Source organism: Aegilops tauschii, chromosome 1 (genome assembly GCF_002575655.3).
Source record: "Aegilops tauschii subsp. strangulata cultivar AL8/78 chromosome 1, Aet v6.0, whole genome shotgun sequence".
Classification (NCBI taxonomy): Eukaryota; Viridiplantae; Streptophyta; class Magnoliopsida; order Poales; family Poaceae; genus Aegilops; species Aegilops tauschii.
The window spans coordinates 324,416,672-324,443,544 of NC_053035.3; the positions used below are offsets into that span (position 1 = coordinate 324,416,672).

The 26,873-nt window shown below is 47.8% G+C and overlaps 1 pseudogene; it reads left to right on the top strand.

The window, feature by feature from the left end:
* Window positions 1–702: 702 nt before the first annotated feature.
* LOC141030793 (uncharacterized) overlaps window positions 703–26,873 on the top strand; it is a 42,910-nt pseudogene continuing 16,739 nt past the window's right edge.

Below are 26,873 nucleotides of genomic sequence, written 5' to 3' on the forward strand. Positions count from 1 at the left end.
TAGTGATCATGCGGAGACCCCGCAGAGCAGGACTAGGGGTGTTATCTCCTAGGAGAGCCCCGAACCTGGGTAAAGTACGCCGGCGTTCGTGTCTACGCCTCATCCCACTTTCGGGCACCGGCGACGTTCTACTCGCTCCCACCATGATAAGCCATCCTTCGGCATATGTCGCACCCAACCCCCGACAATACCTATAGAAATGATTGGGTTTTGATGCCTCGCCCGATCGCAGACGAGCTCATTTGGTGTCCCAGGAGGGCCTATCCCCGACGATTTCTGGGTCGTGTGGGAAGGACCCCCTATAGCCCACACTCACTTGGCGACGGTTCCAAACACCGTCGCGGAAAGGGGTTAAAAACCGTTTGTATAGCACTTCCCTGTACCAGTGTTGTATGTTGTTTAATGAGAATAAGTGTGTATGAACTTGTATTAATTTGGTATTTTTGGTGTTGTGTAATGAAGATGAACCGGCAAGGGATGTACGATGACCGTTGCTCTCCCCAGTTCATTAATGGCGTGCATACTTTTCTGATTGCGACTGAGGCAAACAAGCGGGCGGATGGGTTTATGTGTTTTCCATGTGTTAACTGTAAGAATGGTCAAAATTACTCTAACTCAAGAACCATTCACATCCACCTGTTTGAGTCCGGTTTCATGTCCGGCTATAAGTGTTGGACCAAGCACGGAGAAAGAGGGGTCCTAATGGAAGAGAATGAAGAAGAAGAGGATGACAACAGCTATCCTGGCCATGGGTTCCCTGAATACAATGGTACAACAACAATGGGGGAAGAAGATGAGTTGGCAATGCGGGAAGAAGTTGAAGAAGAGGCATCAGATGAGCCCGCTGATGATCTTGGTCGGGCCATTGCCGATGCAAAGAGAAACTGCGCAAGTGAAAAGGAGAGGCCGAAGTAGTAGCTCATGTTAGAGGATCACAAGAAATTGTTGTACCCAAATTGTGAAGCTGACAAGAAAAAATTGGGCACCACACTAGAATTGTTGCAATGGAAGGCAAAGAATGGTGTATCTGACAAGGGATTTGAAAAGTTGATGTTAATGTTAAAGAAGATGCTTCCAAAGGACAATGAATTTCCCGACAGTACGTACGAAGCAAATAAGACTGTCTGCCCTCTAGGATTAGACGTGCAGAAGATACATACATGCCCTAATGACTACATCATCTACCGCGGTGAGTACGAGGATTTGAATGCATGCCCAGTATGTGGTGCCATGCGCTATAAGATCAGCCGCGATGACCTTGGTGATGTTGAGGGCGAGCGCCCCATGAAGAAGATTCCTGCCAAGATGATGTTGTTGGAAATATGCCTAGAGGCAATAATAAATTGGTTATTATCATATTTCCTTGTTCATGATAATCGTTTATTATCCATGCTAGAATTGTACTGAACGGAAACTCAAATACATGTGTGGATACATAGACAACAACGTGTCCCTAGTGAGCCTCTACCGGACTAGCTTGTTGGCCAAAGATGGCTATGGTTTCCTAGCCATGGACATGAGTTGTCATTTGATAACGGGATCACATCATTAGGAGAATGATGTGATGGACAAGACCCAAACTATAAATGTAGCATATGATTGTGTCAAGTTAATTGCTATCGTTTTCTGCATGTTAAGTATATCTTCCTATGACCATGAGATCATGCAACTCACTGACACCAGAGGAGTACCTTGTGTGTACCAAACGTCACAATGTAACTGGGACTATAAAGGTGCTCTACAGGTATCTCTGAGGTTTTCTGTTGAGTTGGCATGGATCAAGACTGGGATTTGTCACTCCGTATGATGGAGAGGTATCGCAGGGCCCACTCGGTAATACAACATCACAAGAAGCTTGCATGCAATGTGACTAATGAGTTAGCCACGGGATCTTGTATTACGGAACGAGTAAAGAGACTTGCGAGTAACGAGATTGCACTAGGTATGGAGATATCGATGATCCAATCTCGGGCAAGTAACATACCGATAGACAAAGGGAACTGCATACGGGATTAGCTGAATCCTTGACATCGAGGTTCGACCGATAAGATCTTCGTAGAATATGTAGGAACTAATATGGGCATCTAGGTCCCGCTATTGGTTACTGGTGACCCACAAGGATAGGGGATCGTTTGTAGCCTTTTTCGATAAATAAGAGTGTTGAACCCAACGAGGAGCTAAAGGTAGAATAAATATTCCCTCAAGTTCTATCGACCACCGATACAACTCTACGCACACTTGACGTTTGCTTTACCGGAAACAAGTATGAAACTATTTTGTAGGTGTGATGCTAGAACAACTTTGCATGAATAAAACTAGAAGTACTTTGCAAGATAACAAAAGTTAGGTGTTTAGAAAAAGGGTTTGTGTCAACAAGAAAGTTATTTGTCCCTAGGCAATCGATAACAAGTACCGGTAATCATTCTTGCAATTTTATATGAGGGAGAGGCATGAGCTAACATACTTTCTCTACTTGGATCATATGCACTTATGATTGGAACTCTAGCAAGCATCCGCAACTACTAAAGATCATTAAGGTCGTGAAACCCAACCATAGCATGAAGTATCAAGTCCTCTTTACTCCCATACACCATACCCCACTTACTCGGGTTTAAGCTTCTTTCACTCTGGCAACCCACCATGAGCGAACCATGAATGTATTGCAACACCCTACAGCGGGGGCCCCTCACGTTTGCATGAGACGTAGGGCACCATAAATAAAATATAAAATCATACCAACCAAGATCACGATTAACCCACAGGACAAAGCGGATCTACTCAAACATCATAGGATAACCATAGATCATTGGGAAATAATATATGGAGTTGAGCCCCATGTTTAAGTAGAGATTATAGCAGGGAGAAGAGGTGTTACACCGCTGCATAGAGGGGGGGGGGAAGCTGGTGTTGACGGTAGCAAGATTGTTGATGTAGATCGTCGTCCCGATCGTTGCCCCGGCGGCACTCCGGTGCCACCGGAAGCGAGGGGAAGAGAGCCCCCCTCCTTCTTCTTCTTCCTTGGCCTCCCCCTAGATGGGAGGAGAGTTCCCCCCCTCTGGTCCTAGGTCTCCATGGCAGCGGAGGGGCGGGAGCCCCTCCGAGATTGGATCTCTCTCTATGTTCTCTTCTGTTTCGTGCTCCCCTGATCTGGCTGAACACCGTTTCTTATATTCCGGGAGATCCGTAACTCCGATTGCGCTGAGATTTTAACACGATTTTTTTCCGGATATAAGCTTCCTTGTGCCTGAAGTAGAGCTTCAACCAACGTTCGAGGAGGGCACAACCCACCACCACGCGCCATGGGCCTCTGGCGTGCCCTGGTGTCTTGTGGGTTGTGTGGGCCTCCGTTTGCGGTGATTCCAACTCCCAAAAATCACATGTATTCCAAAATAACTCTCCGTAAAATTTTATTGCAATTGGACTTCATTTGATATGGATTTTCTGCGATACAACAAACATGCAAAAAAAGGAACTGGCACTGGGCACTGAATCAATAGGTTAGTCCAATAAATCATATAAAAAGTTGCCAAAAGTATGTAAAAGTTGTATAATATTGGCATGAAACAATCAAAAATTATAGATACAAAGGAGACGTATCAGTTACTGACTGTAGAGGTGTCTTGGTCATGTTTGCATAGTTCTCGAACCCGCAGGGTCTACACACTTAAGGTTTGGTGACGATATAAGTATAGTTGAGTCATTAGGGTGGTTACTGAAGGTTGTTCGGAGTCCCGGATGAGATCCCGGACGTGACGAGGAACTCCGGAATGGTCCGGAGGTGAAGATTGATATACTGGACGAAGGGTATTGGAGTCCGGAATTGTTCCAGGGGTACCAGGCGATGACCAGCGTCGCCGCAAGGGGTTTCAGGGGGGCCGAGAAGTGTTGGGGGGCCCATGGGCCAAGGGGAGGGGGAAAACCAGCCCACTAAGGGGTTGAGCGCCCTCCTCACCCCATCTCACATAACAACGAGGGTTGGGGCGCCCCCTAGGGTTCCCACCTCCCGGCTTGGGGGGCAAGTCACCCTAGGGAGATCCCATCTGCCCTGGCGCCCCGCCCCTAGGGGAAACCCTAGGGGCACCACCCCCTCCTCCCTTCCCCTATATGTAGAGAGAGGTAGAGAGAGGGCAGCCGCACCCCTTGAGCACATCTCCATGCCACGATGCTGCCCCTCCTCTCCCTCGTGGTCCTCTTCCTCTCCCTAGCGCTTAGCGAAGCTCTGCTGAGATTCCACCACCACCAAGACGTCGTGCTGCCGGAGCACTCGAGCTACAACTTCACCATCACTCACTGGATCGAGGAGGTGAAGTTGTCATCAAGCCGTACGTGTGTTGAACATGGAGGTATCGTCCGTTCAGCACTTGGATCTGGAGTTCGCAGGACGGATCGCGAAGACGTTCGCGAGACGAATCGTGATTGGATCGCGAAGATGTTCGACTACATCAACTGAGTTTATTAACGCTTCCGCTTAGCAATCTACAAGGGTATGTACATGCAATCTCTCCTCTCGTAGATGGTCATCTCCTAGATTGGATCTTGGTGAGCGTAGAATTTTTTTGTTTCCCATGCAATGTTCCCCAAAAGTGGCATCATGAGCTAGGTCTATGCGTAGATGACATCACGAGTAGAACACAAAGGAGTTTGTGGGCGTTGATATTCAGATTGCTTCCTTCCTTGGTCTTTTCTTGATTCAGAGGTATTGTGGGATGAAGCGGCCCGGACCAACTTTACATGTCCACGTACATGAGACCGGTTCCATCGACAAACATGTGACTTTGTTGCCTAAAGATGGCTGGCGGGTGTCTGTCTCTCCCACCTTAGTTTAATGGGATTCGAAAAAGGCGGTCCTTGTAGAAGGTTAAATAGCAACTTGCATATCACAGTTGTGGCTTTGCGTAGGTAAGAATCGTTCTTGCTAGATACCCATAGCAGCCACGTAAAACATGCAACAATAATTAGAGGACGTCTAACTTGTTTTTGCAGGGTATCTTGTGATATGATATGGCAAAGACATGATGATATATATATATATATGATGTATGAGATGATCATGTTTATAATAGTTTATATCGACTTGCATGTCGATGCATACGACAACCGGCAGGAGCCATAGGGTTGTCTTCAATTATTGTATGACCTGCATGTCAATCATTATGCGCTATGTAATGCTTTACTTTATCGCTAAGCGGTAGCAATAGTAGTAGAAGCATGGTTGGCGTGGACAACCCCGATGGCGGCACGATGATGGAGATCATGGTGTCATGCCGGTGACGATGGAGATCATGTCAGTACTTTGGAGATGGAGATCAAAAGCACAAGTTGACGGCCATATCATGTCACTTATGATTTGCATGTGATGTTAATCCTTTTATGCATCTTATTTTGCTTAGGACAATGGTATCATTATAAGGTGATCCCTCACTAAAATTTCAAGATAAAATTGTGTTCTCCCCAAGTGTGCACCATTGCGAAAGTTCGTCGTTTCAAAGCACCACGTGATGATCGGGTGTGATAGACTCTACGTTCCTATACAACAGGTGCACGCGAGTGTTGCACATGCGGAACACTTGGGTTAAACTTGACGAGCCTAGCATGTATAGACATGGCCTCGGAACACAAGAGACCGAAAGGTCGAACATGAGTCATATAGTAGATATGATCAACATTGAGATGTTCACCATTGAGACCACCTCATCTCACGTGATGATCGGACTTGGGTTGGTGAATTTGGATCATGTTACACTCGGATGACCGGAGGGATGTTGATTTGAGTGGGAGTTCTTAGGTAATATGATTAATTGAACTCATTATCATGAACATAGTATAAATTGTCTTTGCAAATTGTAGATCAATAGCTCGCACTATAGCTCCCTGTTCTAATATGTTCCTAGAGAAAGACTAAGTTGAAAGATATTGTAAGAAATTATGCGGACTAGGGCCGTAGTATGAGGATTGTCCTCACTGCTGCACATAAGGCTTATGTCCTTGATGCACCGCTCGGTGTGCCAACCCCTCTAGCATCGTCTGTAGATGTTGTGAACATCTGGCAGACACGTTATGATGACTACTTGATAGTTTAGTGCGCCATGCTTTACGGCTTAGAATCGGGGCTCCAAAGGCGTTTTGAATGCCATGGAATATATGAGATGTTCCAAGAGTTGAAATTGCTATTTCAGGCTCATGCCCATGTTGAGAGGTATGAGACCTCTGACAAGTTCTTTGCCTACAAGATGGATGAGAATAGCTCGGCCAGTGAGCATGTGCTCAGAATGTCTGGGTGCTATAATCGCTTGAGTCAAGTGGGAGTTAATCTTTCAGATAAGATAGTGATTGACAGAGTTCTCCAGTCACTATCACCAAGCTACTAGAGCTTCGTGATGAACTATAACATGCAAGGGATGGACATGATCCCAGAGCTATTCGCAGTGCTTACGCCGTGAAGGTAGAAATCAAGAAGGAGCATCAAGTGTTGATGGCTAACAAGACCACTGCTTTCAGGAAGGGCAAGGGGAAGAAGGTAAACTTCATGAATGGCAAGCTAGTTGCCGCTCCAGTGAACAAACCCAAGGTTGAACCCAAACCTGAGACTAAGTGCTTCTATTGTAAGGGGAATGTTCACTAGTAGCGGAATTACCCCAAATACTTGGTAGATAATAAGGCTGGCAACGTCAACAAAATTATATTTGATATACGTGTTATTGATGTGTATCTTACTAGTACTCCTAGTAGCACCTGGGTATTAGATACCGGTTCAGTTGCTAATGTTGGTAACTCGAAACAAAATCTACGGAATAAACGGCGACTTGCTAAGGGTGAGGTGACGATGTGTGTTGGAAGTGTTTCCAAGGTTGATGTGATCACCATCGCACGCTCCCTCTACCTTGGAGATTAGTGTTGAACCTAGATAAATGTTATTTGGTGTCTGCGTTGAGCATGAACATGATTAGATCGTGTTTATTGCAATACAGTTATTCATTTAAGTCAAAGAATAATGGTTATTCTGTTTACATGAATAATACCTTCTATGGTCATGCACCCAATGTGAATGGTTTATTAAATCTCGATCGTAGTGATACACATGTTCATAACATTGATGCCAAAAGATGTAGAGTTGATAATGATAGTACCACTTTCTTGTGGCACTTCCCCTTAGGTCATATTGATGTAAAGCGCATGAAGAACCTCCATGTTGATGGACTTTTGGAGTCACTTGATTTTGAATCACTTGACACATGCGAACCATGCCTCGTTGGCAAGATGACTAAAACCCCGTTTTCTGGAACTATGGAATGGGCAAGTGAATTGTTGGAAATCATACATGCTGATGTGTGCGGTTCGATGACTGTTGATGTGTGCGGTAGATATCGTTATTTTGTCACCTTCACCGATGACTTGAGTAGATATGGGTATATTTCAGAGCGAAGTTGAGAATCGTAGTAACAAGAAGATTAAATTTCTGCGATCCGATCGAGGGGGAGAATATCTGAGTTATGTGTTTGGCAATCACATAAGATAATGTGGAATTGTTTCATAGTTGACGCCACTTGGAACACCATAGCGTAATGGTGTGTCCGAACGTCGTAATCGTACCTTATTGGATATGGTGCGTTCTATGATGTCTCTTGCCGATCTGCCACTATCGTTTTGGGGTTATGCATTAGAGACAACTACATTCACTTTAAATAGGGCACCATCTAAGTCCATGGAGACGACAACGTATGAACTGTGGTTGGCAAGAAACCTAAGTTGTTGTTTCTTAAGGTTTGGGGCTACGATGCTTATGTCAAAAGGCTTCAGCCGGAAAAGCTCAAACCCAAAGCGGACAAATGCATCTTCATAGGATACCCAAAAGAGACAGTTGGGTATACCTTCTATCTCAGATCCGAGGGCAAAGTTTTTGTCACTAAGAACGGGTCCTTTCTCGAGAAAGAGTTTCTCTCAAAAGAATTGAGTGGGAAGAAGATAGAACTTGATGAGGTTGTTGAACCTTTACTTCAACCAGAGAGTAGCGCAGCACAGAAAGATGTTTTTGTGACACCTATGTCAGTTGAAGAGGAAGCTAATGATGATGATCATAAAGCTTTGGATCAATTTACTGTCGAACCTCGTAGGTCGACAAGGGTATGTACAACTTCTGAGTGGTACGGTTACCCTATCTTAGAGGTCATGTTGTTGGACAACGGTGAACCTACGAGTTATGGAGAAGCGATGGTGGGCCTGGATTCCAACAAATGGCTAGGAGCCATGAAATCCGAGATAGGATCCATGTATGAGAACAAAGTATGGACTTTCGTGGACTTGCCCGATGATTGGCAAGCCATTGAGAATAAATGGATCTTTAAGAAGAAGACACACGTTAATGGTAATGTCACCATTTATGAAGCTCGACTTGTCGCAAAGAAGTTTCCGACAAGTTCAAGGAGTTGACTATGATGAGACTTTCTCACTCATAGCGATGCTAAAGTCTTTTGGAAATATGTTAGCAGTTGCTGCATTTTCAATTACTAAATCTGGCAGATGGATGTCAAAACAAAGTTTCCTTAACGTTTCTAAGGATGCTAAAAGGTATGCAAGCTCCAGCGATCCTTCTGTGGACTGGATCAAGCATCTCGGAGTTGGAATATATGCTTCGATGAGGTGATCGAAGCTTGTGGGTTTATACAAAGTTTGCAAGAAACTTGTATTTACAAGAAAGTGAGTGGGAGCACTACAACATTTCTGATAATTATATGTGGATGACATATTGTTGATCAGAAATGATGTAGAATTTCTGGAAAGCATAAAGGGTTGTTTGAAAGGTGTTTTTCAAAGGAAGACCTGGGTAAAACTGCTTAAATATTGGACATCAAGATCTATAGAAATAGATCAAGACGCCTGATAAGATTTTCACAGAGCACATACCTTGACATGATTTTGAAGGAGTTCAAAATGGATCATTCAAAGAAGGAGTTCTTGCCTGAGTGGTAAGGTGTGAAGTTGAGTGAGACTCAAAGCTCGACCACGGCAGAAGAAGAGAAAGGACGAATGTCGTCCCCTATGCCTTAGCCATAGGCTCTATATGATATGCCATGCTGTGTACCGCACCTGATGTGTGCCTTGCCACGTGTCTGGCAAGGGGGTACAAGAGTGATCCAGCAGTGGATCGCTGGACAGCGGTCAAAATTATCCTTAGAGGAATAAGGAAATGTTTCTCAGTTAAGGAGGTGATAAAGAGTTCGGCGTAAAGGGTTACGTCGATGCAAGCTTTAACACCTATCCGGATGACTCTAAGTAGCAAACTGGATACGTATAGTGGAGCAACCATTTGTAATAGCTCCAAGTGGAGTGTGATAGCACCATCTACAATATGACATAGAGATTTGCGAAGTACATACGGATCTGAATGTTGCAGACCCGTTGACTAAAACCTCTCTCACAAGCATAACATGATCAAACCCCAGAACTCATTGACTGTTAATCACATGGTGATGTGAACTCATTGACTGTTAATAACATGATCAAACCCCAGAACTCATTGACTGTTAATCACATGGTGATGTGAACTAGATTATTAACTCTAGTAAACTCTTTGGGTGTTAGTCACATGGCGATGTGAACTATGAGTGTTAATCACATGGCGATGTGAACTAGATTATTGACTCTAGTGCAAGTGGGAGGGAGGGAGTCCAGGATTATGGGGTCCTCGGGTGTCCGGGCTATGCGACATGGGCCGGACTGATGGGTCATGAAGATACAAGATAGAAGGCCTTCCCCCGTGTCCGGATGGGACTCTCCTTTGCGTGGATGGCAAGCTTGGTGTTCAGATGTGTAGTTTCCTTTCTCTGTAAACCGACTCTGTACAACCCTAGGCCCCTCCGGTGTCTATATAAACCGGAGGGTTTAGTCCGTAGAGGCCATCACAAATCATATAGGCTAGACATCTAGGGTTTAGCCATTATGATCTCGAGGTAGATCAACTCTTGTAACACCTATACTCATCAAAGTCAATCAAGCAGGAAGTAGGGTATTACCTCCATCAAGAGGGCCCGAACCTGGGTAAACATCGTGCCCCCTTCGTCTCATGTTACCTTTGATCCTCAAACGCACAGTTCAGGAACCCCTACCCGAGATCGGCCGGTTTTGACATCGACATTGGTGCTTTCATTGAGAGTTTCACTGTACCCTCGACAGAAGGTCCGGTGGCTCATTCGATCATCTACAATGATGCTGTTTCGGGGGAGACTTTTCTCCCCGGTAAAATTTTTGTGTTCGGCGGCTTCGCACTGCGTGACAACTCGATTGGCCACCTTGAACAGATCGGCAGCTACGCCTCTGGTCATCAGATCAGTTTTGGGAATCTGAATTATGCCGCGGATATCCGAGGAGACTTGATCTTAGAAGGGTGCGCAGCCTTGACCAGCGCTCTGGCCTTAGATCCGGAGCAAACTACCGGGTCCGAAGACGGGAGTTTGGAGCCCACCGGACTCTCTGCAATTATGAAGCTCGCTGCCGGAGATCCGGAGGGGAATGCATCATTGGCAAGCCCAGAGTCAAACTAGGCTCCCCTGTCATTGGAAAGTCGGACTCGCCCCCGGACACTAGCTTTCGCCCTGCCTAGCTCCACGGACGACTCTCGCTTCCCCGTCCAAACCTCGCTCTTAAACGAGGCGCTGGACTTAATGTGATCCCTCGCCATCACAGAGGAATCACCTCCGAACTACGCCCAGCGCGGACTAGGGGCTGAAAGCGGGGAATTTTACGTCCCACCCACCACCCACTTTATAGCCACTGTCGAAGACTAACCGACATGCTGGACTACGCCTCCGAAGACATCGACGGCATGAACGACGATGCCGGAGACGAACAAGGCCAAGACCCGCCATTTACCGGACGTTGGACGGCCACCTCCACATATGACGTGTATATGGTGGACACACCCAAAGAGGATGGCGGTGGCAGCAGGAAGGATCCGGTTGAGGACAAGCCTGCTGAGGCACCACCAAAGCGTCGACGTCAGCGGCGCCGCTCAAAATCGCGTCGCGAAAAAGATAGCAATACTGGTACCGGAGACAATAACACTCTGGAGAACGCCGAAGACCCCGAAGCCCCCGTCGAGCCAACATCCGAACAGGATGATTGGGAGGAAGGGCAAGTTAAACCTAACGATCCGGTCAGGAACGAGGACACGGAGGATACTAACTATCTACCGATCTTCGAGGATGATGTGAGCCTCGGCGTCGAAGACTTCATTGTGCCAGAGGAACCACTCTAGCAGGAGCGCTTTAAGCGCCAGCTAATCGCCACTGCGAGAAGCCTAGAAAAGAAGCAGCAACAGCTCCAAGCCGAACAAGATACACTCAACGACAAATGGACCCAGGTCCTAGCTGCCGAAGAGTATGGCCTTCAACACCCAGCAAAGAGTTATCTGAAGCGTCGGCTACTACCACAATTTGACGACGAGGCCCTCGAGCCCATACCGTTAAGACATGACCGCGCTGATGAACCAGACCGGCCACCACGTGGGCGAGATAAAGCGGCCACCTATGCCGAACACCAACCCGCACCACCTCGCCATAGAGGCAGAGAGACAACGGCTCCAGGATACACCTATGACCTACGACAGGACCTGGACAATACAGCAGGCCAAGCTATATCAATCTATGGATCAAGGGGGCCTGCCCCAACGCGAGAAGATGGCCATCACGCCTGGCGCGAGGCACAACCTCACCCAGGCCAAAACTGCATACGGACGCCATCTGAACTCTGCCGTGACGTCGCCCGATACAGAGGTGCCGCACACCCCCTATGTTTCACCGATGAGGTAATGGAGCACCAGTTCCCAGAAGGGTTTAAACCCGTGAACATTGAATCATACGATGGAACGATAGATCCCGCAGTATGGATCGAAGATTTTCTTCTCCACATCCACATGGCTCGCGGTGACGATCTCCATGACATCAAGTACCTCCCACTAAAACTAAAGGGACCAGAACGGCACTGGTTAGACAACCTCCCAGAAAACTCTATTGGTAGCTGGGAAGATTTGGAAGATGCCTTTAGAGACAACTTACAAGGTACCTATGTCCGGCCTCCAGACGCCGATGACCTTAGTCACATAGTCCAGCAACCCGGAGAGTCAGCTCGGGAGCTCTGGACTAGGTTCTTAATCAAAAAGAACCAAATTGTCGATTGTTCGAACGCCGAAGCCCTCGCGGCCTTTAAACACAGTGTCCGGGATGAGTGGCTCGCCCGACACCTCGGCCAAGAAAAACCGAAGTCCATGGTAGCTCTTACCGCACTCATCACCCGCTTTTGCGCGGGAAAAGATAGCTGGCTAGCCCGCAGAAGCAACAGCACCAGCGACCCTGGCACCTCCGAAGCTAGAGACGGCAACGGTAGGCCACAACGCAACAAACACAAGCGTCGGAGCAACAATGAAGATACTGAAGACACGGCTGTCAATGCCGGATTCAGTGGCTCCAAACTCGGTCAGTGGAAGAAGGCATTCAAAGGAAACAAAGATGGTCCATCCAGTTTGGACAGAATACTCGATCGGCCTTGCCAGATCCATGGCACCCCTGACAAGTCTGCTAATCATACCAACAGAAATTGTTGGGTCTTTAAACAGGCCGATAAGCTAAACACCGAACACAAGGGGAAAGGGCCGCCTAGCGAGGACGACGATGAGCCTCGCCCAACAAACACAGGGGGGCAAAAGAAATTTCCCCCCGAGGTAAAAACAGTAAATATTATCTACGTTACTCATATCCCTAAGTGGGAGCGCAAGGGCACATTAAAGGACGTCTATGCCATAGAGCCAGTCGCCCCAGAATTCAACCCATGGTCAACCTGTCTGATCACTTTTGACCGCAGAGACCATCCGACCAGTATCCGTCATGGAGGTTCGACAGCATTGGTCCTCGATCCAATTATCGATGGATTCCATCTCACGCGAGTCCTTATGGACGGCGGTAGTAGTCTTAACCTGCTTTATCAGGACACCATCCGCAAAATGGGTATTGATCCGTCAAGAATCAAGCCCACTAAAACCACCTTTAAAGGAGTGATACCCGGCATAGAGGCCTGCTGCACAGGGTCCATAATGCTGGAAGTAGTCTTCGGCTCACCGGATAATTTCTGAAGCGAAGACTTGATCTTCGACATCGTCCTTTCCGCAGTGGCTATCATGCACTGCTCGGACGAACCGCTTTTTCCCGTTTCAATGCGCTCCCGCACTATGCTTATCTAAAGCTCAAGATGCCCGGACCACGTGGCGTCATAACAGTCAATGGAAACATGGAGCGCTCCCTCCGTACTAAGGAGCATACCACGGCCCTCGCAGCCGAGGTACAGGGTGGCCTTATCAAGCCGAATACTTCATCGGCCATCAAACCCCCGGACACTATCAAACGAGTCTGGTCTACCCTGCAGAACGACAGTTCGGTTCATCCAGAACTTGATTAGCAATTCTGCCTCCGTCAAAACCCCCCACCTAATCGTGGCATACGTACCGCGTGTACATAACTACGCACTAAAATACCATGGGCAGGGACGGAGGCCCATTAAGGACAAAGTCCACAATACGGCTCGACCCTATTCGGACCTTAGTAATCTTCCTTTTTCCCTTTTTTCTCTTTTTTATTTTTCAGGTTCTTTAATACCCAACTCACTTTTCGGTGGTACAAAGGGCCCTTTCCTAGGCCTCTTCTGTTTACTCGATCATTGATCCTCTCAAAGGATCCCACACCAAAGGTGAAAAGTGGCGCAGACGTGCGGCAGGGTGTCCAAAGGATCTTCCAGACCACATTTTTAGGACTTGCATACAACTTTCCCTTGTTCTCAAATTCTTGGCATGTAAAATAGCCTTGATGATTGTGGCATTCTCTATAAGAACACGTTTGACTTATCAATCAGAATTGCCTAACCTTATTCGGTATTGGCTTATTTCATAATTTGTATTCCATCTTCACGACAGATTGAAAAATACACCTTGGCACAAATTGCCAAGGGCTCTATTCGGACACATGTATATTTTTCAAAAACAAAAAGTCCGAACACTTTTATAGTATACTTCGGCGTCCCGAATACCGCATTATATGCATCGGCTCCGAATCATGTCTTTGGTCAATAGTTGGGTTGCCCGGCTCCTGTGGTCACCACCTTATGTTCCACTTGTTCGGCTAAGGTAGTAAAGGGAGAACTACTATGATTGTGTTTCTGGCTCGCCCGGTCAAACACCTCAGTAGAGAAAGCCAAAAACTGACTGCCATGATATATCAAGAGCTAGTCAGTGGTTCGGTGACTTAATAAATCTTTTGCGATTTTTTCCGTATTATACGAAGGACTGGCCTCCACCCGGTCAGGCGCCTAAAGCATCCAAGTTCGGAGAGCTGCACGCGCACCAGGGGCTAGATCATAGTCCCCTTGTCAAACTCCTATGGCTAAGTGAAAGTGATAAAGCCGCATAGTCTGATAGCCTAGTTCACTGCACGGTCAAATCCTTTACGGACCAAGACGTTGGGTCAAGTGTGGTCATGTGCTACTCCAAACAACCCCGTAGTATCTACGTGGGGGCTGAAGCCGACGACTGGCAAACTTTTAGAAATAAATATGGCCGCATAGGAGGAAAATATTTCAGACAAAAGCACAAGTATATTACAAAGGCCTTGTTTCATAACACAAAGTCTGGGCAACCCGGATACATTCATTCAAACATAATATCCTTTGAGCATTGACCCTCTATTAAACGGGCACCCTACAGGATGTCCTCGAAGTATTGCTCCGGCTTGCGGTAGTCCTTGCCTTCGGGGGGACCCTCGACTGCCACGACAGCGGCCTTCATCTTCGCCCAGTGCATCTTGATACGGGAAAAGGCCATCCGCGCACCCTCTATGCACGCCGAGCGCTTCACAGCCTCAACTCGGGGCAAGGCATCGCCAAGCCGCTTGACCAGGCTGAAGTAGCTGCTAGGAATGGGTCCGGCTGGCCATAGCCGGACTATGATGTCCTTCATGGCCAAACCGAACATCCTATGCAGCTTCGCTAGCTGCATCATCCAGAAGAGCTTCTCCGTCGTGTTCCCTTCTTGGGCCCAGAAATATTGTGCGGCGTCAGCAGCACTCCTAGGGAGATCCGCAAAGGCGTCTAGAGCACTCCATAGTTGATTTAGCAAAGCATATCTCTAACTGCCAAATATGCTCTGTAAAAGAAAAGGCTTACCAGCCGCTATCTGTTCGGCTTGCTTGATCTCCTCGCGAGCCACCTGGGACTCGGTCCGCGCCTCCTTGGCCTCCTATAGAGCCTTGGTGAGATCGGCCGCTTGGGCCTTATTCTTCTCCTCCAAGGCCTCGCACTTGCCGACAGTATCCTTGAGCTCATGTTCCACTTCGGTCACCCGCTCCTCATACTTGCCGCGGGTGACCTGCTCGGCCTTTAAATCCACAGCCGCTTTTTCAACGGCCGGTTGGCTCACCCGTGTGTGCTCCTTGGCTTTGGCGAGGGCGCTCTTCAGGGCCTCGACCTCGCTCGCGCTACCTACAAATTCGATCAGGACAACACAGGAGATTAGACTCCATATTGGCACATTATTTCAGGCGTGTAAGCACTTTTTTCAAAACATACCTTGCGCCTCATCAAACCGCTTGTTGATGCGGTCAAGATCCTCATCGGCCAGCTCCAGCTTCCGCTTGAGCTCAGATACTTCGGCGGCCTGGGCGGTCGTCGCTAATAGTGAAGCCTGTTTATCAAAATAGACAAGTATGTTATCTCTGGCGAATATTTGATCCTCTGTTCGGCCTTTGTTTCCAAAAGCCGAACAAAGTCTCAGGGGCTACTAGCTATACACAGGCATTTTTTACACATGCAAAGCGGCTAAGAATATTACATCGCATACCTCGAAGCCTGATAATAGGATGGTCAAGGCTTCGTTCAGCCCGCTCTTGACGGACTGAACCTTCTCAACCACCGCACCCATCAGGGTACGGTGTTCCTCCACGACGGAAGAACGTCAAAGTGCTTCCATCAAAGTGTCCGGCGCCTCTGGATTGATGGAGGTTGCCGGTGGAGTTGGCGCTCCCCCCTCCTTCAAAGGGGGTTGTTCGCTTGATTCCGGAGTCACGTGGGTCTCCGGAATGGTGTCCGGCTGGGGGGCCGGACTGGTCCGGGCCCCCGTCATCAGTCTCCATGGGGGTTGTGCCCCCCTTGTTCTCGGCAGCGGAGGCATTACCCTCTGGCGCCATCTTGGCAGCCTCCCGCACCTCTCCATGGCCCTGAGAGGCTCTTCGGGACAACACTTTGGTGCCGTCCGGGGTGGTTGGCGGAGAGGCTCGCGGAGGCGTCTCGATCTCCCATCTTCGGCGCCAGAGAGTTCCCCGAAGACGATGATTGTTGGGGGAGATCACGGGCTGGACTGAAATACATAATGATATGTTATCCTACAATCTGTAGAAGACTGGATATATGCATAGTATCTTTGAATGCTTAGGATTTGGCCAGGGGCTTTTCCCTGGGGCGCCGCTGGGGGATGACTTCATCATCCGAGTCCGAGCCATCCGAGAGGGATATCTTTCCCCTTTTGGACGCCTCCACCTCTAGGTCTGCGGAGGCCGCCTTTTCTTCTTCCTCCCCTTAAGGGGAGAATTGCTCTCTTCCTCCTCCTCCTCTTCGTCTTCATCTCCCTCGTGGGAGGAGAGAGCTTCGGTACCTCCGGACACAGCGTCCGAAGTAACTTTACGGCGGAGGCCACCTTTGGCCTCCTTGCCCTTCTTCTTGGCCTTCTTCTCCGGCGCCTGGTATGGCGTCGGGACCAGCATCCTCATCAGCAGTGGATCAGCTGGGTTTTCGGATCCCTGGTTAAAGGAGGGAAGTCTCACCATACCCCTTTGATTTGTGAACTAAGTTATGTTCGGAAACTAGAAAACTTACCAGGGTGGCGGATGAGCGCAGTCGAGGCTGATGTCGTCGGTCGTCTCTGGCCACGACTTCTGGGCCTTGAAAAGTAGCTTCCAGATCTCTTCGTGTGTTGTGCCGAAGAATCGCTACAATGTCCGCAGACCCATCGGATTAAACTCCCACATCTGGAGAGGCCGGCGCTGGCAGGGAAGGGTTTGGCGGAACGGCATCACCTGGATCACATCAGTGAGGCTAGTGTTATTTTCTATAATGTTCTTGATGCGCTTTTGCAGCATCAATACCTCGTCGGTCGACCCCCAATCTAGACCCTTGTTGGTCCATGATGCTAGCCGCATTGGGGGTCCGGATCTAAACTTAGGAGTGGCCGCCCAGTTGGTGCCGCGGGGTTCGGTGATGTAGAACCACTCCTGCTGCCATATCTTGACAGTTTCCACGAAGGCCCCTTTTGTCCAGGTGACGTTGGGAAGCTTGCTCACCATAGCACCTCCGCAGTCTGCGTGCTGCCCGTCAACCACCTTCGGCTTCATGTTGAAGACTTTGAGCCATAGGCCGAAGTGGGGGGCAATGCGGAGGAGCGCCTCGCACACGACGATAAACGCCGAGATGTGGAGGAAGGAGTTTGGGGCTAGATCGTGGAAATCTAGCCCATAATAGAACATGAGGCCGCGGACAAAAGGGTGAAGTGGAAACCCTAGTCTGCGGAGGAAGTGGGGGATAAATACCACCCTTTCGCCGGGCTCCGGGGTGGGGATGACCTGCTTCTTGGCAGGGATCCTGTCGTGGTTTTGTCACGGCAGATGTCCTAGAGAAAGGACTTAGTCATGGAGCCATCGCTACGGGTTAGCTTAAAGAGGTTAACGCGGACAAGGGACGCAAGAGAGTTTTATACTAGTTCGGCCCCTTACGATGAAGGTAAAAGCCTATGTCTAGTTGTGATGGAATTGATGGGGTTTCGAAGACCAGGGAGCGAATACGCTTTGCCTGAGTCTCGAGTTGTTGTCTGTCTCCTCTGAACCGCCGCCGGGTCGTCCCCTTATATACATGGGTTGACACTCGCCGGTTTACAGAATCCTAAGGCCGGCTCATAATCATGTCCGGCTCGGTCTCTGCTACTTCTATCTTACAACACAAGTTTACATATCAATGCCGGTTTATGTCTACAGGCCTTAAACCGGCTTTGGGCCTTGGGCCTTTATGAAGCGTCACTATCTGTCTTCATGGACTTCAGATATAGATGAATTACTTATGGGGTTAACCCGGCCTCTCCTGGCCGGTTTACGCCCAGTGGCAATATCCCCAACATTAGGCCCCAGATTGATTTGAACTGGTTCATGTCAATCCTCGATACTTAAGAAAATTTCTTCTTCAACATCTTCACATAATCTGGTAAACCGCCGTGACATCATCTTCTAGGATCATGGTAAACCGCCGTGACGTCACCTGTCATTTAAAACTGTGTATAACCCACCTTTATTAATGAGCCTCCAACAATCGAGGCGACAGATGTGCCTCATATCCAAAAATTCAGCTCCTCGATTTTCGCGCCTATCGTTTATCTCCCTTATAAATAGGGCCAGGGGCCTTTCCATTTCCCCCCTCGTGCCTCTTCGCGTCATCGTCATCCTCGCGATGCCCGAACCTTCGACCTCGGCCGCCGCCGTCAACCTTCGACTGTTGCACCAACCTTGGCCGCTGCATCGACCTGAACGTACCAGAGCTCCTCCGCGCGCCGCTGCTCAATAGCCTCCGCAAGTATCCCCTTTCTCTTACCATAGATCTGCACTTAGGGTTTCTGTCGTTCATCAGTGTTCGTCGCCGCCCTTCTTTTTCCTTATTTATATCCATGGATTAAATCCAAAAACCATACAGATCTCGCGCGGTAGTAGTTTTAACACCTGTTTGATATCCAACTCCTCTCAACTTGGTAAATTTTTAGTATGCTGGAAATTAGGTTAGAATATATTTTGTTTTTCCAATGCGCGGTAGATCTGAAATTACCATAGCAAGATGTGAAACCTGTTTTTCCCTTCACTTAGACATCTTTAATACCAGATAGGGCGGTTTAACTTCATATACAGAATGATGACCCAGTAGATACCATTAGTCCCCTGTTGAACCGCCAATGCATTACACTGTTTCCATCGTTAGACTCCGGTTTACGAATAACCAAATCCGGTTTATCAATATGCTTGTATCCTTATATCACTGTATAGTTGTCCACTGTAAATCTTAAACCGACAATAATCATGTTTCAGATTTCCCTTGTCATGGCCAAACAAGTCTATGAATGCAATTGGGCTCCCACTCGAGTAACCGAGGAGCAATTAAACAACCTTGTTAAAATGGGCGCTTTAGCCAAGAAAGATGTTATCCACTGGAGGGTCCCTGGCCCGGAAAATCCTCCTACACCCAAGGATGGAGAGGTAGTCGTGTTTGCTGATCATCTCGGACGAGGTTTTAGCCCTCCCGGTTCAAAAAAATTCCGAGATGTACTAGCCAATTTTCAGCTGCGCCCTCAAGACATCGGTCCCAACTCTGTTACCAACATCTGCCACTTCCAAGTATTCTATGAGGTTTATCTGCAAGAGGAACCTACAGTCGAACTGTTTAGGGATTTCTTTCACTTAAACCGTCACAACGAGTTCTCAGATGGACCCAATACGGAACTGGGCGGAATGGTGGTTCAGAAGAGGAAAGAAGTCACCTTCCCTCATCCCAAACTCCACAGTCACCCCAAAGAGTGGAACCAAACTTGGTTTTACGGCATGGATACCTCTCCGTCTGACGAAAAACCCCTGCCGGGTTACCGCCCTGAACGCCTGAGCAACACACACCCTTTTCCTCAGAGGCTGACTGCAAGAGAAAGGGCCAACTATGCTCCTCAATTATCAAAGCTCAGAGCCTTCATGGCAAACGGTTTGACAAGAGTTGATCTTGCTCGCTGTTGGATAAGCTGGAGTATTCTCCCCTTAAGCCGGCGCTCTGGTTTGATGTGTGAATATACGGGGAGTCTGAAGGATGCTCAGCGGCACATTGAAATTCAGCTTACAGATGCAGAAGTCACTGAGGCTGTAAAAAAGATATTGAACGAACCGGAGGCTGTCTGTGCCCAAACCGGACTACTCCCTTTCTGCACCTTCAACAAACCACCAGCTGCAAGAATCATATAATCTTTTTATCTGAAGTTTCTTCTATCCAAATATTCTCTCACAGTGTGATTATTTTATCACAGGGTGATGATCCGTTCTGGAACAAGAAACCATCCCAAGACAAACCGGCGAAGCCGCAAGATAAACCGGTCAAGCCAGTTCGTCCAAAGACCAAGGTTGTTATGAAACCTGCCAAGAGAAGGACCACTGCATCCTCCGATCTATCAGCTGATGACGATGTGGGTAACCCGGAACCAGAGGTAGAACTTGACTCTCTTGGTTCATTTTTCGTACATCTCATTGACAATGATTATTATCAGGACAACGCTGAAGGCAGTCATGCTGAGGACGTAGAGGTAACCATTCTTTCTTCCGATTCAGATCCTCTGCCAACATCAAAAATCCGTCAAGCAAATCGGAAAGTAAAATTTTCTCGCCCTCTTGCTTACTTGGACCCAAACTTTCTTTTGAAGACGCAGCAGCACGAGGCTCGCCGTACAACCCGGCGCAGCGGCCAGGTAGTTACCTCTGCCGGTTTACCGAACAGTCCGGTTCGAAAACGCTGATCTGACGTCTCTTATCCCATTGATACTTCATACCCAAAAGCAGGTTGTTTTCGCCAGCCTCTTAACCCGTCCGATTTAAATTATCAGGGTACTTCTCACTCATCCTCTGGTGAGTCATCGCCCACATAGCTTCCACCCCTCAAAACAGTTCCTGGGTGAGCTATGCATGTGTCTTTATTCTTGATGTGTTATCTTTACATATTGTACTGATCCTTATGTCTATCTTTTCTCAGCGCCAAGCCAAGACCCAGCAAGAAAGCTCGGTTAAACAAACCGGCTGATGATAATGTAGCTGCTGAACCGGAAACAACTCCAGAGGCGGAAGAAACCGACGCCGACACCATGCTTCACGATCCGCCACCTCAAGACCATGACTTCCTTGCTGAACAAGTGCAAGTTGACACTACAAGCCATGCAGACCGGCCAACCAGCCCTGTCCGAACTGATGACAAACCGGTCAGTCCAGTTAAGGACACTGATAAACCGCCAACTCCGGTGAAGGCTACCAATGAACAAGATGATGACATTATGATTACTGGCACTAGCGACACCACTCCTGGCAATCCTGTAGCTTTGTCAAAGCATACTGCCAAGGATGATCTATCTACTGTCGGCAAAGGCAAATGGAATGCCAATTTATCAAGCTACGCCCATCTCAATGCTCAAGACATTCACTCTGGCTTCTTGAACCGTCTATATACCAGCCGTGACTATAAAGCTAGTTTGGTAAACTTGATAAAGGAGCGATATGAGGTAACTACTGTTTTTCTCTTTTCTCCAATTGTAGTTTATCAACTCCTAGTAGCCCCCAAGTGACGGTTTATGATACCAATCTAAACCGGGACTTTTGTCACAACTTATCTTTGCATATTTATCCTCCAGGGACCAGATTACCTCTTTAAGATGAACCGGTTTCTTTAAAATTTGCCATACTCTCCTTTCACCGGTATAGCCCCCAAGGGCCGGTTTAACTTTATAAAGATGAACCGGGGATGTAGAAGAATTCCCATACCAACAGCTTTTTGAGCAAACACACATTAGCCCCCAAGTGCCAAGATTAATACTTGTATTGTGCTTGGGACTTGTAGAAATTTCTGATCAAGAGCAAACATGCATTAGCCCCCAGTATCAAGGGCATAACTTGTTATGGGCTTGGTACCTCAAATATGTAATGTCAACTCATTATACATCTATTCCTTTACAGGCGGAGCTGAGCAAGAAGGAAAGCCAAACCGATGATCTGCAAGAGAACATCAAGTCCCAACAGGCTGAAACTTCCAAAGCAAAAGATGAGCTGACAAGCGCCTTAGCCGCTATGGAAAAGCTAAAGGAGAGCTTCGCCAAGTAGCGGGCGGATTGGAACACAGAGAAATCCGCTTTGCAGAAAAGAGCTGAAGAAGCAGAAGCAGCTCTCAAACCGGTGGTAGATGAGCTGACTGGCGTAAAGCGGCAAGTACATGCGATGACCACTGCTGTGTTTGGTAAGCATCTTTTCCTTAATACTTTCAACATATCTTCCCATTCGTTGCCGGTTTACTGATGTTTTCAATGATGCAGGAACTCGCATTAGTCGTCTAGGCTCTGATGTTCAGAAGAAGCTGAAGGCTGCCTACACGCTAATAGAACAACTGTATACCGGCGCTCAACGAATTATCTGTACCGCTTCTCACAATAAGCCGCCCCCGACGTTGATCAAGGATACCTTAGACAGGCTATCTATGTTGCCTGCCCGGATAGAAGAGCTAAAGCGGTCTGCTGCAAGGGCTGGCGCTCTGACCGCACTAACCCGGGCAAAAGCATGGGTGCCTGATCTTGATCCGACGGACGTGGCTAAAGGCTACCCATGCTTAAAAGAAGACGGATCAGAGTTTGGCACTGAAGATCTCCGCGCCATAAACCGGGAAATACGTCCACTCGCTTGTCAACTTGCTTAAGAGGCTGATCTTTCATTTTACCAGGCGAGCTATGATACCAATAACAAGCGGGTTGCTGCACCAACTCCTGAGGCTCAAAACCTGATCCCTCCAATCCGTAAGCACACTTATGCCTCTGACATTGAACCGTACACCCTTATAAGCGATGAAGCTATTTTCCAAGCTTTAACCGGGATCGACTGGACAACTATTGACTTCCAGCCGCTGGGTAGAGACGAAGAAGATGAACCGGTGCAAGATGATCCGCAGCCGTCAGGTCAAGCTGTTCAGGGATCATAATCCGGGGGCCGGTTTAATCTTCCATGCTGCAATGCTTATTGAGAAACAGTTATCCCTTTGGCACTGAAACTCCTTGTAATAGGCTAGTTAAAACACTTGGTCTGTTATGCCTTCGTGCATATTTATCTGCAACTGATGCGTGTTAATCCGCCATCCTTAAGATATGATGTTCATGATCCATAGCTATTTACTCAAGCTGTTCCTGCAGATAAGAAGCTTAAAGCGCCCTGGCGGTTTACCACCGGGCGGGTCATGATACCCAAATATATATATGACCAAGGTTTATAACCAAGGTTGTAAAAGATAACCAAATATGGAAATATATGATACATGTGACCTTTAGGCATAGTGTTGGCTGACCAACCTTGTAATGAGGGTAATAACCCTAATCCGGAGTAAAAGTAACTCCTGTTATGGTGCCGGTTTATAATAAAACCGTTCCGGGTTGTGATAAACACCGGTTTATTCCATACTGGTGACTATGAGTCAAAACCAGACCGGGCTGATAGTCTCCGGATTATAACTTGACCATATACCGACAACTTGTAGTTGACAGCCTAACCGGGTTGATAAACACCGGTTTGAAAACATCACAAATCTTATCAAAAGAAAGAGAAACTTAGAAAAAGGAAAATAAAACCATTGTAGTCGAGGCTTTTTACGGGCTGCCAGGCCCTAAATTCGACAGCAAAGAAATCCCAAGCAACATTGCGAGCTGTGCTCAGTGGGTGCCTATGTTTGAGCTGTTGTTTTACAACACTCTCTTTGGCCCCGGTTTGACGTGGCTTTGAGCCGATCAAGAGGTGTTACTATGGTTCGGGTTCGACCAAGTCCCCAAGTGATGTTGCGGCATTGCGCCGATCAAGAGGTGTAGGTATGGTTCGGGTTCGACCAAGCCCCCAAGTGATGTTGTGGCATTACGCCGATCAAGAGGTGTAGCTATGGTTCGGATATGACCAAGCCCCCAAGTGATGCTGTGGCATTACGCCGATCAAGAGGTGTAGCTATGGTTCGGATACGACCAAGCCCCCAAGTGATCTAATATGAAGCTTTGAGAAGCTAAATCAAGGGGTAAACCGGACGCCGCTTTGTAAGCTCCATGTAACCACACATGATGTAAGGAAAACAACAGATACCCCGCTTTAGCTGAGGTTCCGGTTTATTATATTGATCATAATATATACAATGTCATAATATGTACATAAGTAGAGCCTGTAGCTCAAGTATAGGGCCGAAGATGAGTAATATTCCACGGCCGGTTGGTCCCCTCCTCCGATTTACGTGAGTCTTTGCGCTCTCGAACATCGATTAGGTAGTATGACCCGTTGTGCAGATTCTTGCTGACCACAAAAGGTCCTTCCCAAGGGGGGGGATAACTTGTGCATATCCGTCTGATCCTGGATGAGTCGAAGCACCAAATATCCTTCTTGAAATGTTCTGGTTCTAACCCGGCGGCTATGATAACGACGCAGATCTTGCTGATAAATCACCGAACGGGCTGCCGCCATGTCACGCTCCTCATCTAACAGGTCAAGAGCTTCCTGTCGTGCCTTCTCATTGTCAGCTTCAACATATGCCGCTACACGAGGCGAGTCATGACGGATGTCACTAGGAAGAACTGCTTCCGCTCCATAAACCATGAAGAATGGTATGTAGCCTGTCGATCTGTTGGGCGTGGTATTGATGCTCCACAACACAGAAGGTAACTCCTCAACCCAACAACCCGGTGTCCGTTGCAAAGGGACCATAAGCCGGGGTTTGATGCCTCTCAAGATCTCTTGATTGGCCCTCTCCGCTTGACCATTGGACTGGGGTGAGCCACTGATGACACGTCAAGCCGGATGTGCTCACGTCGACAGAACTCCTTCATGGCCCCCTTTGATAGATTGGTACCATTGTCTGTTATGATGTTGTGTGGAAAGCCAAACCGGAAGATCACCTTTTTGATGAATTGAACCGCCGTGGCTGCGTCACACTTACTAACCGGCTCTGCCTCCACCCACTTCGTGAACTTATCAACCGCCACCAAGAGGTGGGTCTTCTTGTCCTTGGACCTCTTGAAAGGCCCAACCATATCCACCCCCAAGTTGCAAACGGCCAGGTGATTGGAATCATCCTCAATTCTTGCACCGGTACATGAGCGCATCTTGAGAATTTCTGACAGCCATCACATCTTTTGACCAAGTCCTCGGCATCAGCATGAGCTATCAACCAATAGAAACCGTGACGAAATGCCTTGGCCACCAAAGATTTTGAACCGGCGTGGTGACCACAATCTCCTTCGTGGATCTCACGCAAAATTTCACGGCCTTCCTCAGGAGACACACAGCGTTGAAACGCCCCTGTCACACTGCAATGATGTAACTCTCCATTGATAATAGTCATGGACTTGGACCGCCGGGTTATCTGCCTGGCCAAAGTTTCATCCTCTGGTAACTCGCCCCGGTTTATATACGCCATATATGGAACTGTCCAATCCGGGATAACATGTAGAGCTGCCACCACCTGAGCCTCCGGATCAGGAATAGCCAAATCCTCTTCACCAGGGAGCTTGATGGACGGATTATGCAAAAACATCCAGGAAGACATTAGGTGGAACCGGTTTACGTTGGGAACCCAGGACACTTGTTGAACCACCAGATCCGAGTCACCGAAGCACTTAACTCGGCTTAGGTTCATCTCCTTAGCCATCCGAAGACCATGGAGTAAAGCCTCATATTCAGCTGCATTGTTAGTGCAAGGGAACATTAAACGGAGAACATAACAAAACTTATCACCTCGTGGGGAAGTTAATACGACTCCAGCCCCCGAGCCCTCCAATTTCCTGGACCCATCAAAATGAATAGTCCAATAAGTATGATCCGGCTTCTCTTCTGGTGCTTGTAGTTATGTCCAATCATTGATGAAATCCACAAGTGCCTGAGATTTGATCACCGTTCGGGGTATGTATTTCAACCCGTGAGGCCCGAGCTCGATAGCCCACTTAGCAATCCAGCCAGTTGCTTCCCTGTTCTGGATTATATCCCCCAAAGGAGCAGAGCTGACCATCATGATGGGATGACCTTGGAAATATTGCTTAAGCTTCCGGCTTGCCATAAAAACCCCATACACCAATTTTTGCCAATGCGAGTACCTTTGCTTGGACTCAATAAGTACCTCACTGATATAGTAAACCGGCCGCTGAACCGGATATTCCTTTCCTGCCTCCTTGCGCTCCACCACAATAGCCACACTAACAGCCCGAGCATTAGCTGCCACATATAGCAATAATGGTTCTTTATCCACTGGAGCGGCGAGAATCGGCGGATTAGCTAGCTGCCGCTTTAAGTCCTCAAATGCTTCATTAGCGGCGTCACTCCAGACGAAGTTATCCGTTTTCTTCAGCATCTGATACAAAGGAATGGCCTTCTCGCCAAGGCGACTGACAAACCGACTCAACGCGGCAATCTGGCCTGCCAAGCGTTGAACATCATTGATACACTTCGGTTTAGCCAAGGAGGTGATGGCTTTGATCTTCTCCGGATTAGCTTCAATGCCCCTGTTAGACACCAAAAAGCCCAAGAGCTTCCCTGCAGGTACACCAAAAACACACTTGGCCGGATTAAGCAAAATTTTATAAACCCGTAGGTTATCAAATGTTTCCTTCAAGTCATCAATCAATGTCTCCTTCTTCCTTGATTTTACCACAATATCATCCACATAGGCATGAACATTGCGGCCGATCTTTTTATGAAGACAATTCTGCACACACCGTTGATAAGTCGCCTGTGCACTCTTGAGCCCAAAGGGCATGGACACATAGCAGAAGGCTCCAAAGGGAGTTATGAAGGCTGTCTTCTCCTGGTCCTTAACTGCCATTTTGATCTGATGATAACCAGAATATGCATCCAAAAAACTTAAACGCTCACAACCCGCCGTAGCATCAATAATTTGATCAATACGGGGGAGGGCAAAAGGATCTGCTGGACAAGCTTTGTTGAGATCTGTGTAGTCCACACACATACGCCAAGTGCCATTCTTTTTGAGGACCAGCACCGGATTAGCCAACCACTCAG